Source organism: Seriola lalandi, unplaced genomic scaffold, assembly GCF_002814215.2.
Source record: "Seriola lalandi dorsalis isolate HSWRI2012SDOR001 ecotype SW California unplaced genomic scaffold, Sedor1 jcf7180002054767, whole genome shotgun sequence".
Taxonomy (NCBI): domain Eukaryota; kingdom Metazoa; phylum Chordata; class Actinopteri; order Carangiformes; family Carangidae; genus Seriola; species Seriola lalandi.
In genome coordinates, this window is record NW_019525320.1 from 1,893,645 (window position 1) to 1,909,611 (window position 15,967).

Below are 15,967 nucleotides of genomic sequence, written 5' to 3' on the forward strand. Positions count from 1 at the left end.
GACCCTGCACCCCACGGGGTTGGTTAAGGGTGAGAAACGCTGAGGAGGGGTGAGCACTTTGAGAGCTGGGAGGGTGGAGAGGAGGTTAAGAGTGCACCGATATCCTCATATGTCAGGCATTCTGATGCTGGGAGTGCTTTGGAGGATCTGTGTGCATGTTTGACCTTGTTTTAGGCCTAGACTTGAATGCAGGTGATTTTAATACTGCATTGTTGATCAAGTTTCTTAACCTTAGGTAATTTGTCTAAGTTTGTATCCAGGGTGAAGAGCTGAAAGTTGCTGAATCTTTATATATGTAGTTGAACTCTCTGGTGATTCAGTCATTTCTGTGATTTCTAACATGTATCAACTGTTCAATCATGACATGAAAATATGTTGTGCCTTTCTGGTTATTTAAAAAAAAAGAAAAGTATCCCATCGCTCCATGGACATGATACAAGGCTGTTTGTGGTTGCATCAGGGTTTGGTGTGGTAAAAATGTGCTGTTAATCATTGTTACAGTGCACGTGTGTGTGTCATAATAACTGGGATGAGTCACAATCCAGCCCTAATGTGTGGTCTTCATTTGCAGCTCTATAAATTCCAGTAAATGCCTGCAAAGACTTCAAGTCTTGTCATGACACTACCACTCAGTGCGTAATTATCGCAATTGCATTCTGTACGATGCAATATCATCTTCTTCATGTTCACGGGTCCAAACAATATGTTAAATCCCCTCTGGTTTGCAACCAGCCATAATGCACCAGTGCCGCACAATAATAGCATAAAATCCACATTCAAATCCAAATATCCCCACTGCTTCCTTCCAAGCACTTAACACCAGGCTATAATCCATAGCCACGCTCAATATGCATCTCAGTGATATCTGAAGGAAGCGGTTGGACAGGTTTCTCCCTGGCACAAAGATGCTGTTCAGGGACACACAAGCCTGCAGAAACAGACACACACACACACACACACACACACACGCACGCATGTCGAAGCACAGATCTCCATTCATCTCAATCATTCCAAGAATGATGTCATACTTCACTGTACTTGTGCGTCATGTGTCTGTGTTTATTTGGATCCTCCATTATCCAGATGACAGGCTGTGTAGAAGTATCAATTCAAAGAATACAGAATACAAAACAAAAGGCAATGCAAATAGTGTTGTTTCATGTGCCAAGGTTTTGATACAGACAGTGACAAATTAAAGAAAAAACCCACATAAAGTGTTTTAGTAATGTGGCCACCACATGTCACCAGAACATCAATTCTACAAGTCTCTGAACTCTACTGGAGGGATCAACACCGTTCTTCCGAAAGCTATTCCCTCATTTGGTGTTTTGATGATGCCGTCTAAAACGTCGGTCCAAAATCTCTCAACTGGGTTGAGATCTGATGACTGGCCACATCATTTTCATACTCATTAAACTCTTCGGTGACCCTGCGTGTCCTGTGGATAGGGGAGTTGTCGTCCTGTGTGTACCACTCATTTATCAGCTTTTTCTTTTAGCTTGTCACCCGTCTGTGTTCATCCCTGAGGTTTAAGGTTAAGGCGTTCAGGTTGCTCAAACTGTTGAAAAGCAACATTTCTTTCCAGTCTTCCCAGTTTCTCTGGATAATTCATAGATGAGTTGGTGAATGGTTTACACTGGAACTATTTGCTGCTGGAAAAGTAGTTCCTATCAAAGCCTGTAACTTGGGATTTATCCAGAGCTATAGCGACTCTTGTTTGTGGAACAGAAATCTTTATAAGCCAATTTTCCTTGCTTTGAGAACCACAATGATATTTCATTTATTATCTCAGATAGATATTTTAAACCCTGGGCAAAAAACCAAACTATCTGAATAACAGGATACAACTACAAATAACAGAGAAATAAATTACTATTATTATTATTATTATTATTATATGATTACGTGATAACGTGTGTTTTTGAGTGAAGACTTGTACATTTTGTGAATCGTTTTCATTCAAACTTATCATAAATCATCACCTTAAAAAGCTTCTAATAACAATAATGATCACTTTCTTTATAGGCCTTTAAAATTAATGGTTATTAATTATTGAGACGGACAAATATTCATTGCTGTCCAGCATGATCATATAATCTACCTTGGCACTAAATGATCATCTACATGACACACTGAAAAGTGTTCAAGGAGAAAGTACTCATAGAGGAGATGATTAGAGCAAAACGTTCCTGCGGAATCAATGTACACGAACACATTATACAACCATGATACTCCCTTCATTAACCTAATATATCTTACTTTGGATGTGACTTTTTAATCCCTGTTTTCTAGATGTTTAATGGGAATTACAAGAACATATATGAAGCCTTCTGAATTGCCTCTTCTGTGTTACATACGCACACTGGTCGGACTATCCTCAATAACTGATGACACACCTCTTCTCTAACATTTCCCATAGCATTCATTCTTTCTTTCCCGTAATGGCCAGCCAAAAGCTATGCCGTGAAATCAGTCATTGATTGAGGCTTTCTGGCCCAGTTATCCATATGTCACAGCGAATGTGGATGAATGGCTTAATTTCACCTGCACCTTTTGTTGCCTGTGTGTACCTACGGTTGCATGCGTGTGTGCGTGTCGTCCTGTGAGGCGCCTGAATAGCTGTTCCTCCGCGCATTGTTGAGTTAGAGGGCTCGTCCTCCTACACCCTCATCATGGCCTTGCGCTGACGCATCCCAGAAGCCTCTTCACTCATTGAGTCTTCTGTCCCCTTCCTCCCACGGCCATGCTGTTCAGAATCCCGCTATTGTCCCACCAAGGACGGACAGAGGTGTACACAGGCTAGCAAACAGCCACGCTCACACTCATGTGCGCTGAGCCCCACGCACAGTATGTACAGATGGATTCAGAGCGACTGCAGAGCATACCTGAACCTATAGAGAAAAAACACACTGTACATCATTTGCAGCATGATATCAAGAAGTTTTTATTTATTTATTTATTTTACAAGCTGAATAGTTCCAGTTGTTCCCACAGCTTGAACCTCCAACCCTAATCTCCTCTCAGTGGAAACCGAGCTCTTCATTAAACCCAAGGTCCCTGTGTGTGTTTATGCATGCCTGTGTCTGTTACTGTGGTTCTGTGTGCTGGGTAAGTAACTGTATTAACCTTTAGCCTCTCTCACCATTGTCTCTGGGACATGCCCCACTGCTACTGAAACTCGTTCCCAGAGATTTTGGCAAAATGTTGAATCTACCAACATCTTGTCTTAATTTCACATCTGGGTCTACGCCAAACTCAAGGGATAAGAGCCGGTCTTCAGATGATATGCTCTTGTGTATCCCGCTATAGAGATGGACACTGATAATGGGCTACTCATTGCTGTCAGATGACGTTAGCACTCATTCATTTTTAAAATGAAAATTCCTGTCGTTATATGAATTATAAACTCAGCATTTTAATACGTCTTCTCATCCTCAAGTCCAAGTTTTATTGAAGTTAGTTTTAGGACACTAGAGAGCATTTTGTCTTTTTAATGTTCTCAAAGTATCATTTAATTCAATTGAAAAATAAAGATAAAAGATAAAACAAGAAAAAGTTAAACTGCAGATTTAAAACGTGACTGTTGTAGTGTCTGAAAATGAAAATCGGAGTTGTTTTGGTCAGCATTATTGTCAGTCTGTGACTATAGACCCGAATAACCCAACTCCAAAGCAAAGGTCTTTAGCAGTCGGTTGTTTCTCACACACAGAGGGCATTGTGTCCTGTAATGGAGTCTCTGGCCTCAGGGTCTGTTGCTTCACAGCTCACAACTCATAGACATGTAGGCTTAGACCTCTGCCTCGAAACATTTTGCCGCATTTGGGTATCCTTCCGGTATATTTCCCATACAGTCTTATACAAACTGTCTGCAGCAGGAGTTAGTGAAATGAATAAAGTTACAAAAATGTGGGAGCAGATTCAGGATGCAAGGAGCTGCATACAGTACATCTCCCATGTGGAATACATTTTCAAAAAAAATGAAACCAGCTTTGAACAGGAAATCACTTGGCTTGCGTCCTCACCCACATATCAGAATCTATTTTGTGGTCAACTTTCCTCCAACAATCACACAGTCATGCCCAAGATAGTGAAGGGACATTGAACCTAACCTCAAGATTTTTGACAAAATCCAAAGTTCCACCAGGTTTTTCCCACAAATGCCCCTGATTTCTTTTTTTTTTCTTCCAGAAATAATATCCCCCCCTTTTACACAAATTCCATCGATTATGAGTCAAAGCCTCGAAAAACCACTAACTTTCTCCCAAATGTGAAACTTCTGTGACTCACATCCGACTTCAGCAAACGTCAGAGCACGTTGTCTGATGTCTACACATCGTGCCACACTGGTAATTATTTCCTCTCAATTTGTCAAAGATTTTTAGTTTTTCCTATTCTCTTCCATTTGTGATCATTAACGCAACGTAACTTATGACTGAGCAAGCACAAGAAGGCACCTGTTTCTCTGTGCTGTTGCCAATAAACACTCGGTATCATAAAGACAGCGTGTAGAGACCATCGAAACTCATTTCAAAATTACACACTGCAAATATCCTGTTTAACGTCACAACATATTCCCTTGCATTTTTCCACACTGATTGTCGCATAATACGGTCATTAATTAAAGGCTGTAATGGTAAAATAAACTTTGAAAGGAAGCACTGATGCAGCTTGAGAAACAACAGAAAACGCTCTTTGTCCGTCGCGTCATTAAAACCTTTCGACTCACCGTCGTTTTCCAGCAGTGATGCCGCTTGCTCTCGTGGATCAGGCGCTAAATATCATGGAAGCGTGTTGCGCTTATCATAATGTAAACACACATTTATTTAAAAGTCACCTATGTCTCCATGACAAAAAGTCATTACTTTAACAGCTAGATGAAGAAAGGCTTTTTGTCATTGCCCATGAAGCGTGTTGCTTTCTCAAAGTTTATGTCACTCTTGTCGCCTCTCACTTTCTAAGACTGCTTATATTTATATTTCAGTACAACGCATTACAGTTAAAGGCGTTCTCATTCATCACTTTCTGTTGCCAGATGACATGCAGGTGTAAAATTTAATTAAGGGTTATAAATGTCTCTTGTTAACCAAAGTAGAAACTCTAATTAAAGGATTGTGTATAAAGTTGATATAATCATCTCATGAACGTGAAATAAACTGATCTTGTCATTAAGTGACTTAGATGTTTCAAGGGGACACAGCATGTCATTAGCATAGCATGTCAGGTCTTCAATAACATCATAATATAGTACACTATGAAATCCAAGTTTCCTAAAGATATAATAAAGTGTTATTATACTGTCAAATATAATAAGCAATCTAGTAACCACAATTGGTAACAATACCATACGTGAGAGCTTCATTTGAAACTTTAATTTGTGTTTAAAATTTTATGACATAGTTATGACAGTAATGTGCCAGCCTAATGCACACCCATTCAAAAGCTTAAGAGCTTCTCTGTTGGCACCATGGTTCAAATCACCAGTTTTATATTCATGCATCAAAACCTCTGGGTTTCTCCGTCCAAATGCAAACGGCAACTTAATGGTGAGACCAAAAAAAGATGCATTTTCAAATGTATCAACTAATGCAGATAAGGTGGGGGAAGACAGAGTCAGAGAGATGGAGCGTGAGAGTTGACGAGAGAGGCGAGGAGTCAAGGTGAGTCGCAGAGCCAAAAGGAAAGATGCAGGGGGAGGGGTCGGGTGAATTGTAGGGTGGGTGAGCTGGAGAGAAGAGGACAAGCCAGGAGGGGGAACGTGGAGTGAGTTGTGAGGGGTGAGTTAAAAGAGACACCTGGGAGAGGAACAAAGCAGCAGCTGGCTTGGCTTTACTCCTTGGAAACCCCACAGAGGGTTAAACCAGGTCAACATTTACACTCTTGCATATACACTCACGTATACAAACATACAGCCAGGCATTCATATGCACATATACACACGTCCAAACACAACCTGCGTAGTGAGAAGTCGTGTTTCCCTGAAGTTGGGATAAAATAGGTTTGATCTTTCTGTCTTCAGCATGTTGACACTGAGGTGCTCCATTAACAGTGTGAAGTTTTTGAGTCTGACATACATCACTGAGCTTGTCTTCACACGCTGCCTTTGTCGTGGGGGCCTTTGGCATCTGGAACGGCAACCAGAGACACTATTACGGCTATAAAATCTGGCCATAATAATTTCGATTGTACTGCAACATGTAACCGTAAACCAGAGATTACATAAAGATTGGGTAGGGAAAAGGGCAGGAAACAGATGGAATTGTGTAAACTGGGAATCTTATATTTATACCCAAAAGATATAAAGTTATTTTATGACAACCTTATGACATCATGGAGACCCCGGGATGTTTCCAGCTCTGACTAATCTCAACAGTTTCCCAAACAGGTAAAAAGTGAGAGTCGAGTGAAACCCCTGAGGGTGATTACTGTACATCGTCGGAATGCATAGGAGAGAAAATAACAGTGGTATGGTTTTTAGAGATCACACTCTTGAGGAAAAGCTCTTTTACCACCCCCACAAAGCTCTAGGCATGACCTCCCACACCTGTAACCAACAGTCAAAACACTCCCAGTACGTGAAGACATGTGCTGTGACACACCCTCTCATGCTCAACCTTTAAAGGAGCACTACGTAATCAGTGACCCATGTTTATAAACAATAATAATATTCTTATGAAGAAATTTCTTCTTAAAACCCACTTACGCACTTTTTACGATGCTTCTGACATTCACCAGTGTTTTCTTATTTGGGATTTGTTCTTAGGTCAGAACAGAATCTATGCACACTCGACAGTACATGTTCTACTGTTATATAATATTATATTATTTAAATTACACTTACATTTTTGTCATTTATAATATTAAAAAAAAACAAAAAAAAACTTTTGTTATTTTACAAAGCATTATGGTCTTTAAAAATAAATGAACGATACCTTAACACTTAAGCGCTTGTTTGCGGCTCACCTCCAGCAGCAGCACCTCCACTTCAGAGCTACTGAAGTTCCTTTTGCGTTTTGATTCCGGTGCTCCGCCTTTGGATTTTCATTTTGGCATTTTCTCAACTTTCCCTTTTATGGTCTCTCTTTGTGACTTCTGTCTGTGTGTCCACACGACCCTTCAGTCTCATGCCCTTTTAAGAGCATTCCCTGGTGTTCACCTACGCTAATTCCGGCAAACTGGCACACGCTTTCAATTTACGAGGAGATTGGCATTCATCAATGTAAGAACAATTCTGCGGTTTAAGAACACATTCATGAATCTGACATAGAGGTTTCTTAAGACCTTTCTCAAGAACAACTTAAGAAAGAATTTAAGAAAATATTTAAGATATTGGTGAAAGAGGCTCATTGAGGGTAACTTGAAAAATTAAACAGGGGATGTTTTTGTTATCATTTGGTGCTATTAATAAATAAAAAGAACCTTTGCACCCTTATAAGTGTCCTTTGAAGTTTGTGTAAATACATACACACATCTATATTTACACTCTGTTACTCATCAAAACATAGTGTTATTCTTGTAAGTCTTAAACATAAACACATTGAAAGCATTTCCTCGTTCCTCGTAAAACATTTGTAAAGCAAATTTCTTAAGTATTTTTAGGTTATCTAGGTTTTCTAGGAGCTTTGCACATGGCAACTGTTTACTGCAGGCTTCTTCTTCCCTGCCTTTGCTGGCGCATTTCTGCATTTCTTGGTGCATTATTGCCACCTGTGGATCAGTGGGATCATGTGAAACAATTTTCAGGAATGCGTATTGCATCACCTGCGGCCTTGTGCGAGTACACGAGGGACCCTAAAATTAGGAACATGCTTCATAGTGCTGCTGGAAGACAAAAGCTCCACAAGGCAACCTTGAGTAGGTAACAAAGCACTGTGTTAGTTCAGGCTGAATAAGCAGTCTCTGCATCTGCCTGTATGTGTGTTTTATGCAAACGGTTGCAAACCAGTCCTGTCACTACAAAAGAACATTGCTATTGGATGTTTCTGCAAAAGCCCAGATTATGTTTAGTGATGGCAACTACAGTCCAATACACGGCTATAGAAAAAAAACAAAAAAACCCCCACAAAGTTTCAGGTATTGTTAGCGTTAGGCAACTTAAACACAACTCCTGCATGATTATCAAACACTACATGCACTTCCACAAGCCCAACCCTCACTTTCAACCTTTCTACGTAAACTGCACCTACTTCCTGTGTTGGTATTGTACATGTTGTAAATCATGAAATGTGAAACTGTTCAATATGAAACTAATTTGTAACCCTTTTGTGATGCTAAGATTCACTTAAGTTTGATTTTGCCTCTAAAATGTTGTATTTATAGCGTGACTCATGTTTATAGTGGTGATTTTCTATGTGTTTTTCTTCCCACGAAAAGAACACAATGAACTGATGCTGAAGTATTGTATGTGAAGCTCAAGTCTGTTATAGCTTATTCTTCTGCCACAGGCCTCCAATGTTCAGGAACACTCTAAGTCACACTGTTACTGGGTGACGTGTTCCTTTGTTACGGTTCCATGTGCACTGTAGTCTATTTTGAACCCCATACATCCTCTGGCTGCTGTAGGGAGTACACAAATTGACATCTTACTCCTGCCTGAGCAACGTTTGCTATGTACAGTGACCAACTGTTTTAAGAAAAATATGTAGCCTTGTTTTTAAGAATGAAACTATACTTTACATTTGTGACCAAATGTTAAAGATTTACATCTTCAATAGTAACAAATGGTATTGACAAAGCATGGAGAGGTAAACTAACGCACTGTTGTTTTTCGGTCTTTTCATCAAATTCTTTGACAATAAACATAAAAGTGAGAAAACCACGAAATATTGTTTAGTAAATCAAGTGAAGAGCCTGGGAAGGAATTACATTGCACAAGAGTTAGTCAAGAAGATGCGGAATGGCTTCCGTCACTTGCACTTATGCACTGAAAATTCTGTGTGTTTGATCTGAAGGTTTTATGAGCTTTTAGGCTTGTTCCTTTGTCCTGAGCTGTCCTTTGGTGTTGCTTAGACAAAAAGACATCAGTGTCAGACGAGTCTGCAAAGGGGATTAAATAGGAACCAGCATAACAAATGGCATGTAATGGAAATCAGCTCACCAGCTTGCTCTGGAGCCACCAAGGGACTGGGATGAATTGTGAATAGGGACAAATAATTCACATATGCACCAGCACACAAGGGACACACACCAGATCTACCATGCCCAAGCTTGTATAAGTCTTCAAGACCATTTTTGTCATTTGTTTAGATCTATCCAAAGCACACAGTTTACTGGAAAGGCCCTGGACATAGTGAATTACTGATATAAACAATAGCATCAGTAATAATAAGAATTCCTCTGAACTACTTGGTTAGATGCACTTCCCACTACTGCTTTAGAAACATTCACTTCAGATAACCCTTGAATGTTTCCAAACAAGAAGAAGAATAAACTCTTATTTTTATATTGCATAATCTTCTCACACAAAAACATGCTGTTTCCCTCAGATTAGCAGAAGACAAATAACTACCACTTACTTACATTTTCAGTTCATTCCAGTCATTCCCTATGCGTGCAGCCATAGAGAAACGTTCCGGTGGCATACTCACCTTAAATTTCATTGCTTTGTGCACCAAACCACAGGTCTGCATTCATAACTAATTTCATATCATATTGGTTGAGAGTTGGGGTAGGCCCAGGACAGGTTACCTGTCGATCACAGGGGCTGACACACTGAGACAAACAACCATTCACGCACCATTCACACCTACAGGCAATTTAGAGTCACCTGTCAATCTAACCTGACTGTGCCAGAGTACCGAGCAGAACATGCGCGCTCCACACAGACAGGCCCAAGCCAAACTGGGATTCCAGTGAGGCAAGCATGTGGCAGCTGAATGGTGAAGCTCCAAGTGCTGAAGACCTGCATTTTAGCCCCACGGCGAAGGATTCACAGATCACTTTGCAATTTTAACATTATCAACTCTGAAATGATTTCATTTTGACAAAAACTATCATGGATGTGTGTTTATTCATCGGCCACGGAGAGCAAGTTTCAAGTCTCTACACGATGATTTTGATAGTGAAATGGACTGACACTAATGAGCCTCTGGTAGTGAGTAACACAACTTGCATGAATTGGGAAATGAATGTCAGAAATGTAAGTTGCAAGCACGCAGGATTTACTCTGCAAAACCACCAGTATGGTCCCTTAAGCTCCTCGATTCTTCTGTGTGTGGCGGCATGCAGTGGATATCTGACAGACAGCAGGGCTGGTACCAGCCTACAGGGCTTAGTTCCAGCCATAAACAAAAATCCAGAACACAGGACACATCTGCTGCCACACAGTAGCTACTATCTGCTACTTCAAAGCAGCATCTGCTAAAACCATTACAGCTCCGTGGTGAAGGGTGGCCAGAAAGGGAGGAGGTGAAATGGGAGGAGAAAGAAGGATGGAGTGAGAGAGCAATGAGCAAGAGGACCTTCAGTGACAAGGTCTTTCACAAAGGAATCTGAAACCATAAAATACGTACGGAGGAAGGCTGATGTCATTTGTTTAGTGCGGTGAAGCATCATGGAAAAAGCTGCATTAAGTTCAGGGACTCTTCCTACACAGATCTTCACAATATGTCTGGTAAAGCAGGTTGCAGATTAGATAGACTGTCTGTGACAGAAGGTACCATGTAATACATCTTCTAACATATGGACACTGAACACAAATCATGAAGCATATAGCTGAGGCTAATCTTGCTAAACTGCTGGGACATGTAGATTTATATAAATCACAGGAGTCTAGAAACCAATAAAAGTTTCAAATATAAAAAAAAAAAAAAAATGATGCAGGAAGCCTGTCCACATGCAGGTGGAAAAGGGTGAACTCATGGATCCCGCTGTGTGTTTACGGATGCCAATATCGGTTAGCCGCACTCTCTGGTCCAAACTGAAATACCTCAACAACTACAAAATGTATTGCCATAAAATTTTAGACAGGCATTCATGGTTCCTTTAGGACTTTGGTGACACACTGGATTTTTTTCTGGTGTCAACACTGACCTACCGTACGTGCTTAGTTGTGCAGACGCACAGTTTCCATGTTTAACGAGGGACTGGGCATTTATTAGTGTGCTCGCTTGCAGGTTAACCACACATGCTTTTCTCGAACTGTCAGACTTCATGGTAGCAATGTCAACCGTGTTCCCAGATCTCAAGGATTACTTTGATGGTTATCGTAATCAATAGAAATGATGGCCAAAATGTGAAAGGAAGACCCAAGATGTGTAATAACCCAGGATCATCCCTTAAAAGCCAGCTGTATTCAAGTGGAATGGAGTGATGTGATGTTTTCTGTCAGAACACAATTTCTTAATGCTAACCTTTGAAAGAAATGTTGAAACTTTGTCCCACTAGTCACCATTTGCCTGTAAGTCCATAGTGTCGTTCAAAGTGATGCTGAATACCTCATTTCTTTCTTTTCCAAGAATCTCTCACCTTCTGGCCTTGAGATGGCTCGAGGCCGGGTTTGCACACTCAGCCAAAAATCACTCACACAGCATCCAAAGCTACTCTTGCTGTAAGATATCTGTAGCCAAAGTCCAGGAAACGGAGCCTTTTGAGAGGAAATTGGTGTATAATTGTCTACTGAGAGAGCTCCTCGTGTACATAAAGCCAAGTGATAGCATATAAAAGGATTTTCTTTTTCTCTTTTCGGTCCTCTGAGAAAAATATTCATTGAGTTTCATTGTACTTGGCACCTCATTTGACACGGGGATAGCTCTGGACAGATGTTCCCTTCAAATCATCTGTCCGGTTTCCTTCTGAGATATTTGATGTACTTCTCTCATGGTGGGAGAGGCAGGGGTCAAACACTCATGAGGTTTCTCTGCGCTGGAGCCCATGAAGGGTGGGGAGGCAGAAAACACCGCAATGGACAAACAAAGAATGAAAAGAGTGATGGAAAAGATGCGGGATGATGACTGAGATATCCATCTGTGATTATCCCGGCTCTGCGGTTTGGGACAACCTGATTTGAATATATTCTCTATGCAGTTGTCATCTCATCTGAGTCTCATTTGGAGCAATTTGTGGAGAATGTCATACATCTGATTATTACAAAAGTCTGCTTTGAGAAGCAGAAAACGCTGATCAGCTCTCATGTCTTTATCATTACAGAATTTCACAAGATGCTCCTCACCCTGTCAAATCCCGTGTAGAGCAAAGGAAACATCAGCAGAATGGAATGAAGCACCTAATTGATCCTGAATGACTGGAAATGATGTGGAACCCAGACTCCCTCCGATCTGTGGTTGCCATTTAAGGTATGAGTTCCCAAAATTAGGGGCGTAGTTATATTTTCAGGAAGTCTCCTAAAAAAAAAAAAAAAAAAAAAAGAATATGTGAATGTGTGTGTGTGTGTAACACAACTTGGGTGGTTAGAGCTTGGCAGACACACCCTGCCTCTGTGCCAGACACTTCTGTAATCAACGCAGGTCACCGGAGTTAGATGGCTGCTCTCTAAGCCTCTTTAACTTGGAAAAGATGTCGCGGCTTCACCCTCGATTCGGCACGGAACTCCATCACCTCACTCAAACATGGGGACTGTTTCGTAATCATTTCATTATGAACCCCCGAAGAGATTTCAATATCCTGTGTCTACGCAACGAAGGTGGAGCTGCTTACTGTGTTACACTCAACGTTGGAGTAAGCATTTCCAGCCCGTGTTTATAGCCAAGCTTAACTTTCACAGTAATTGCTGCTGTGTTTTTCCACTCGCTCTCCTCCATAGAAAACATTCTTAATAGACAAAGGCGACGTCCTATGCTTGATTCTCTGTGATAGAAGGTATCGCATTTTGCTTTAGCACTTTACCCCTCCGAGTTCATAGAAAGGGACTGGAAACTTTTCAGCAATGGCTGCCCTTTCAAAATTTATTCTGCAGATGGAATCTACCCTTCATGGAGGAGGCGACAAAAAATGCGTGCACACATACACATCTGAATCCATACATGTCACGTTCTGGGGCTCCCGGCGGTCTGCAAAACTGAGCTCTCTGGGTGTTTAGTGTTGTCTAGCGGCAAGAGGGGGCCTCCGAGCCATAAAGATGTCTCTTCCACTCCATTCATAAACCTCTGACTAACTCACTCCTAACCCACTGGGACCACACAAGACCATTTCTCAATCACCCTGTCAAAGCACCTTGCCAAAACATTACTACCCCCTGACCAATCCTCCACCAACTGTAAAGTTGTATTTTTACAGTCATAACACTCGGCTATGCCAACTTCACCACATCTCAAATGTAGCGAAAAACTGAGATGACAGTTGTGAGAAGCGCTTTGTAATGCTTAGCCTTCATAATTTGTATATGTAGATTGACATTGTTGCAATGCTTCAGATGCCGGTAGACCAGTTTCTAACTCGACTCTCCAGTCAGCTAGAGTTCACCAAGAGTTAGACTTTCAGGGCTGTAGACAGCTACTGTTTGAAGCGGGGCTGGAGAGCATGATGAGTATGAAGAACAATCTGGGTAAGAATGTATCATCATTCATGTAATAGCAGAGTCAAGCCTTTCTGCCTGTGGACAGGATTCAAAGTTTCTTACCAACTTCCTGCACTTTCATCTTCACAATCTCGACAAGCACGCAGCACTGAATATTTGTAAAATGACATCATCATAAACCCGACCACATATAAGTCATTCCTGTGTGTGTGTGTGTGTGTGTGTGTGTGTGTGGGCACGCGCTCACCTATGCATATGTGTGTGTGTCTGCGTGTGAAAGAGAGGGATGGAAATAGGAAGTGCAGTGATAAGTAATGATGGGTGTGAGTCATGTATTTATATGATCATCAGCACAAGTAGTCTGGTGCACAATAGAGACGTGGACAAAGCAGAGATCTGTCTTGACCTACTTTATTAGATGAGCCACAAACGTAACACAAATCTGTTGCATGAGTTGCCTAGAGCCTTTCGGGGGCTTCAGAGGGGGCTGCAGAAAGTCTGATAAACTGACTCAAGTGATGTCACTCAAGGCAGCATCTCTTGGAGCTGAAGACTACGAGTTTTGAAAATAAAAAATCTAGAGGCGTGGACCTGGAAAGAATTGAGCTTACCAGACTTTGTACCCATCTCCTTAGTATCTCTGCTTGAGGCTAGAGGTTACATTACCTGTTTCAAGTGGTTGAGTTGCATTGTGGGCAATGTAGGCATCATGTTTTGACAAGAAAGAGGAATGTGTGGAATGAAAAAGGTGTCTGGTTCTGCTGCATCAAATTTGAATTGATTCACAGGAGTGCAATGCCAAATCAGTCAATAAAAAAAAAAAAACAATTAAAAGTAAAAGTAATAATACATATAGGTGATCCCTATCAGGATCTTCATGTTTTGTTTTTTTTTCAGACCACAGGGTCAGGTCTTCAGCAGGACCCCAGGTGCTAGTTAATCACTCCATCTTGCCCAAGCACACTTGTGTTTGCCAGAATCTCCTTCAGATGGATGAGATAAAATGATTTTCATGGTCCTGGAGTTTCAACTCAGGTAAATTGGGTAAATTCCCCTTTGGTAAATTTTCGTTCTTGGCAGTGTTGTGCACAAAGAAACATAAGATACAAACAGCACCAGCAAAACATCGATAAATTAATCCCAGTTGACAATGAAGGACACAGCACAAACTGAAAAAGAAAAGCATGAGAAACGTCTGCCAATCAGGTCCAATTCACATCTGGGCCTCTCAGTTAATGAGGATGAAGAGGTTTATACTGCGGATATAAACATATATTTAATGAAAAACTAGGGACTACATCTTAAGAAAGCAATTTCGTAACTCCAAAAGAAAGAAAATAGTGAATGAAGTTCAAACCGCATCAACCTGACAAAACAGTGTCTGAATGACAGATGTCCTGTTTGCATTATGTCCGGCGAGAGTTGATGATGTCACGTGTTCCTGCTGCCACGTCATCGAGGGTCTGCTGAATGTCACACACAAGTCGAGGAGGGCGTGTATGTGTGTGTGTGTTTGTGGAGGGGGGGGGGGGTAATGTTACCCAGGGGGGTACAGTGAACACACTTGGCTTTCACATATTTATTTCTTTGTTCGTTTAAATATGCTTATTTTGCCTCTTGTGTGTTGCCATTGCTGCCGGCTCTGTTTTACGTCTTGACTTGAAAAAAATGAGCTGGAAGAGAAAGGAAGAAATAGAGGCACAGAAGGAGGGAGAGTGAGAGACAGAAGACAGACAAAAAGAGATAAACACTTTAGGAAAGAATGACATGGCACAAAGACAAGGCGACCATTAAAACCAGCTGACGATCCCCCCTGATTGATCTCACCACATCAGAGATGGCACTGATTCTCCATTCGTCTGGCAGAGAAAAGCATGTAAGTTCAGGACAGAACACAGGGGCTGACTGGGTCCTATTTTAAGGCAACGACTTCCAGCTACTTCTGAAACTCTACCTAGTGCTGAAGGGAAGTGGGCAAACAAAAACAGAGTGATGGGTCTGCGCTGTCAGACTGTTTAAAAAGCACAATTGCTGTTAAGTTTCTACAGATACACACTCTCTCAGACAATCAGGATCCACACTTCACAGCTAATCAGGATTGCTTCAGCGTGTGGACAGAGATGAATGGTGAGAGGCAGGTGCTGTCAAAAAAAAACATTCCATGCTCCGCGGAAAACCGTATCTGCTCCATTGGCCTACTGTTCAAGCACTTACAGTATCACAGAGCCGCATAGACAAAACACGTTACTCAAGACCGCTTTTGTTTTTCTTAGTCTCTGACAAGCTCCAGCTTTCACCTGAAGCTGTCTCTTATACACACTAGATGTGTATAAGAGACAGGCAATGGGCCTGAGGTGGCAGGAAATTTGGCGCTTTTTGGATGAACCCCGTGGTTGCCATCTTTTGTTCCACTGCCTGCTTTTGTCAGTGTCAATCTGCTGAGTCGCTCTTAAAACAGTCGGTTTGAAAAAAAAGAAAAAGAAGAATGTTTGTGGA